Source organism: Crocuta crocuta, unplaced genomic scaffold (assembly GCF_008692635.1).
Source record: "Crocuta crocuta isolate KB4526 unplaced genomic scaffold, BGI_CrCroc_1.0 scaffold583, whole genome shotgun sequence".
Taxonomy (NCBI): Eukaryota; Metazoa; Chordata; class Mammalia; order Carnivora; family Hyaenidae; genus Crocuta; species Crocuta crocuta.
In genome coordinates, this window is record NW_027529532.1 from 45,195 (window position 1) to 50,864 (window position 5,670).

The 5,670-nt window shown below is 37.9% G+C and overlaps 1 pseudogene; it reads left to right on the forward strand.

Annotated features, from left to right (window-relative positions):
* The first annotated feature begins 2,062 nt into the window (after positions 1-2,062).
* On the forward strand, positions 2,063-3,085 carry LOC144229217 (malate dehydrogenase, cytoplasmic pseudogene; annotated as a pseudogene).
* The last annotated feature ends 2,585 nt before the right edge of the window (positions 3,086-5,670 follow it).

Here is a 5,670-nt window from a genome sequence, read left to right on the forward strand (position 1 = left end):
CCGCAGCCGCCGCTTCACCTGGTACCTGGACCACCTCCGCAAGCATTGCTCCCCATTCACCGGACCGCCACAGCCATGGATGGTGCCGGCCTCAGCAGGTCAGTTTTTCCTGGCGCCTTCTGGGACCAGGGCACCTAGTTTAAAGTCAGCACCCCAGCCAGAGCTAAAAAACACTATCTTTCTAAGCCAAGGTTTTGGGTTTTTTGGGGGGGTTCTCTTCTCCAGGGGCAGTTCTATGAGCACTATCAGCTTTTCTTTCCTTTCCCCTGGACTCGCAGCAGCTCACCACCACTGGCCAGGTAATCACTCACCGCAGTTGCACGCAAGCTGGGTTCCCACCCATCTCTCCGTATCTCTGGGTCCCATCCAGCTTTTATGTTCCCCACATCACACTCATGCACTTATGAGGTTTCCTTCCCAGTGTACTCTGCCTCTTTCTCTTCCCAAACTCCTGTGGCTCATTGTCCTACGACTTCAGACCTTCTCTGTTTGAGAGATGGGTGCAGGCGAAATGTAAGGAGCTCCCTACTTCTCTGCCATCTTGCCTCTCTCCTATAATGAGTTGTTTTGAAGAGCCAGAATTTTCCAAGTGTTAGCTTGTCAGTGACTAGAATTTAATGTTTTTAAAAGTATTTCTTACTCGAGTTTCCCTATTATAATAATACTCAGATACGTTATATAAAATAATCAATAATCCTTAAATATCATTATGATCATTTATCTAGTATATAATGTTTTTACTTCTCTATTTCAGACGCAAATGGATATAAATTTCTCTACTTAGAGAAATTATTTGCACATAATGATTTCTATTTTGGTTATATGTTGTGTTGACCAAATTGATAAGACATAGTGTGGGTATGTTAATGCTATAAGAACTTAATTATAGGACTCTATCACTTGATTTACTTCATTGCATCAGAAAATTGTGTATATATAAGTGTAAGTCATATACTTCACTGATGTATGGCTGACACATAATTCATTGTACATATTTAAAGTATATACTTTAATATGTTTTCATATATGTATACACCTGTGAATCCAATATTATAGTCAAAATGATGTACATATCTATCATGTCAAAAACGTTCTCCATGCCCCTTCATAACGGGGCCCACATATACCTCTGTCCAGCCTCATTCCCTCCACATCATCTTACACCATTCCTAGGCAAACTGATCTTATGTCACCATAAATTAGTTTCCTTTCCTACAATTTTATGTAAATAAAATCATGTATTGTGTATTCTTTTTTGGCAGTGTTTTTTCTTTCAATTTAATTATTTCCAGATTTATCCATGTGTTGCACGTAGAAATATTTCCTTCCTTTTTATTGTTGACTAATATTCCATTATGTGAATACACCATCATTTGTCCTATCCATTCACCTGGTAATGGATATTTAGGGTTTTTCCAATTTGGGGCTCTTGTAAACAAAGATGCTATGAACAGTTTTGCATAATCTTTGTTTGGACATATGATTTCTTTCTCTTGAGTACTTTTGGGGTACAATGACTAGACCATATGGTAGGTGTAGGCTCAACATTATAAGAAGGTGACAAACTTTTTTCCAAAGTGGTCACACTATTTCTCATTGCCACCAGCAATGTATGAGAGTTCCATCCCCCACAGTCCTGCCAGGACTTGGTATGGACAGTGTTTTTATTTTAGCTTTTCTCAGTAGTATATAGTGGGATATTTTTTTTCTAATGAATAACAGTGTGCTGCATCTCCTCATGTTTTTATTTGGCATTTGTATATGTCCCTTGGGCATGTATCTTTTTAAATATGTTGTTTACTTATTAATTGGAGTATGTTTTCTTCCTATTGACTGTTGTGAGATGTTTTATTCTAGATACAAGTCCTTTACCAGATACATAATTTGAACATATTTTCTCCAAATCAGTGTCTTCTCTTTTAATTCTCTCAACACTGTCTTTGGAAGAACAGATGTTTTTAACTTTGATGAAATCTAGTGTTTTAGAGTTCTGATGTAGAGGTGATTCAGCTCTCTGAGGCTCACTTTGCAGTTGCTGAAATTGTTTGCACTGTTCCTAATCATGTATGAACCAACCAGAGTCCTTGTGACTGGAGAAGATGGTCAAATTGGATATTCAGTGTTGTACAGTATTGGAAATGGATCTGTCTTTGGTAAGAATCAGCATATAAGTCTTGTACTATTGGATATCACTCCATGATGGGTATCCTAGACAGTATCCTAATGGACTTCAGTGTTGTGCCCTTCCCCTCCTAAAGATATCATTGCAATAGATAAAGAAGATGTTGCCTTCAAAGACCTAGATGTGGCCATTCTTGTGGCCTCCATGCCAGGAAGAAATGGCATGGAGAGGAAAGATTTACTCAAAGCATTTGTGAAAAATTTCAAGTGCCAGGGTGCAGCCTTGGAGAAATATGCCAAGAAGTCAGTTAAGGCTATCATGTTGGGAAATCCAGTCCATACCAACTTCCTGACTGCCTCTAGGTTGACACCATCCATCCCTAAGGAGAACTTCAATTGCTTCACTTGGTTGGATCAGAAACAAACTAAAGCTCAGATTTCTCGTAAACGTGGTGTGACTTTTGATGATGGAAAGAATGTCATTAACTAGGGAAACTACTCCTCAACTTAGTATCCAGATGTCAATCACACCAAGGTGAAACTACAAGGAAAGGAGGTTAGTGTTTATCATGCTCTGAAAGATAATAACTGACTCAAGTGTGGTGCTGCTGTCATCAAGACTTGAAAGCTATCTACTGGAAAACCTATTTATGACCACATCAGAGATATTTAGTTTGGAACCCCAGAGGGAGAATTTGTGCCCATAGGCATTATCTCTGATGGCAACTCCTATGGTATTCCTGATTATCTGTAGTACTCATTCCCTGTTACTATCAATAATAAGACCTGGAAGATTAAAGATTTCACTATTTAATAATTTTTGATGTGAGATGTGGGATCTAGCTGTAAAGGAAATGGCAGAAAAAAAGAAACTACTTTTGAATTTCTTTCTTCTGCCTGACTAGGCAATCATTTTGATGTTACTAAAGGCTCCAAAACAGAAGAATCTAAATGTCAGCTTTGATTCTGGTACCAAATAACACTAATGCTATGCTTAAATCACATGTGAAAAACAAACACATTTGAAAGATTGTATGCTTCTTGGTATCAGTTTGTGGTTCACAAAAAATTCTCTCCTGTCTTTTCTTCTAGAAGTTTTATATTTTAGCTTTCATAATTAGGTCTGGCATTTATACTGAGTTGATTTTGTATATGGATGGTTCAATGCATGGATCACAGTTTTATCTGAACGTATGGAGACACATTTGTCCCAGCACCATTACACTGACTCACCTTTGTAGCTTTGTCAAAGATCAATTTTCCATATATATATGTGAGTCTATTTCTGGACTCTTTTGTTTGTTCCCTTGATACATATATCTACCTTAATGCCAACACCACAGTTTTAAGTACTGTGAATTTGTAATCAGTCTTAAAATAAGATAGCGCTTGTCCTCCAAGTTTATTTCTTCAGTTATTTTTATTACCTAGACCCTTTGCATTTCTACCTGACTTTTAGTACAAGACTGTCAATTTCATTTTTAAAATGTGTGTTAGTATTTAATGATAATGCCCTGAATCTCTAGGTCTATTTGGGGAGAATAGACATCTTAAAATACTGAGTCTTCTGGTTCCTGAAGATGATTCTCCTCCACTTATTTAGGCCTTGTTTAATTTATCTCAGCAGTGGTTTGCAGTGTTCAGAATACAGGTCTTGCGCATCTGTGGGCATAATGTGGTTCATTGGTTATCTCTGATGTGAAAATATTAGGGTTCAGAGCTAATGGTCAAGAAAAAATTCTAAAGGTGTCTTCAGTGCAAAAAGGGTGATTTTATTAAAGCATGAGAGACAAGACCTGTGAGCGGAAAGAGATGCACTGAGGTTGTGAGGAGTGATTGATTATATACTATCAAGTTAAGAGGTGCCTAGGGATAGTGTAACTCTAAGGAATTTGGAAGCAAGATTTTCAAGACCTTGAGAGGCTAGCTGTTTTTTAGAATAAGATTATTTACTACTGTCTAGTAAAACCCTAGTTATGAAAGCTTGCAGATGTATTTCAGTAGGTCATATGCTTGGAAGATGATTGCTAACATATATCTTGAGCGGGGAGAAATAAGGGAAGTCCAAAAGAATTTTTTAATGTTTATTTACTTATTTTGAGAGAGAGCATGAGCAGGAGAGGGTCAGAGAGAATGGGAGAGAGAGAATCCCAAGCAGGCCCCAAGTTGTCAGCACAGAGCCCAGTGTGGGCCTCAATCTCATGAACCATGAAATCATGACCTGAGCTGAAATCAAGAGTCAGACGCTTAACCGACTTAGCCACCCAGGGGTCACTAAAATGTTTATATGTTAAAGGAGACATACAGGATCCTGGAGGTCAGGGTAATGTTAAGATAAGGTTGCCTTTTGTCCTTAACAAAGTATTGAAATTAAGGCATTGAGTTCCTAGAGGAAGGTCACTCCGCCTATCTCAAGGACTTCTCAGTGGGCAGTAAGTTGTAAGGAAATTTAGTTTTTTCTTTTGACTTTTTTCTCCACATCAATCTCTATGTAGTTTATACTTTTCAATCCTATTGTCAATATCAGTATTTTTATAGCGCAATTTTCACTGAATTGTCAGATGCCAAATTTTATTGGGGAAGCTTTTGCATGAAGTCACAAGTTACTCTAGGACAGAAAAGATACCTGACACTCAAAACCTATATTAGTCAGGGTTCTCCAGAGGAACAGAATCAATGGAATGATGANTTACAGTTGGAATCTGAAGGTAGTCTGATAGAGAACTATGAGCTGTTAATGTTGTGAGGCCAAAGGCAGTCTCCTGAAGAATTCCTTCTGGTTCAGGGAAGATCTTTGTTCATTGCTTTTTAAAAAATTTTTTTAATGTTTTATTTATTTCTAAGAGAGAGAGAGAGAGAAGCAGTTTGAGCAGGGGAGGGTCAGAAAGAGAGGAAGACACAGAATTTGAAGCAGGCTCCAGGCTCTGCACTGGCTGTCAGCACAGACCCCAACACGGGGCTCGAACCCACGAACTGTGAGATCATGACCTGAGCCGAAGTCGGAAGCCCAACCGACTGAGCCACCTAGGCACCCCTGCTCACTTCCATTCAGGCCTTCTACTGATTTAATGAGGCCGATTCACTTTATGGAGTGTAAAATGCTTTACTCAAAGTCTACCTATTTAAGTGTGAATCTCATCCAAAAGCATTCTCACAGAAACATCCAGATTAATATTTGATCAAATATCTGGGCACTGTGGCCCCACCAAAAGGACACATACGATTTATCATCACAATATTCATTTGCCTAGATTTTTATATTAGATTTTATATGTGATTGGAAATGCATTGATACTAGGGAATCAATTTTTCCACAGAAAGTTCTACAAGTCATCTTCAAAAAAATCAGTCACTAGTCATGATGAGCATTGTGTTTTGTATGTAAGTGATGAATCATTAAGTTGTACACCAGAAATTAATATTACTCTGTATGTTAACTAACTGGAATCTAAGTGAAAACTTGAAAAAAAAAAAAAGAAAATCAGTCACTAAATGAAATGGTTCAATAGCTTTCAACTTTTTTTGTTTGGTTAGAATTTAATTGTGGAG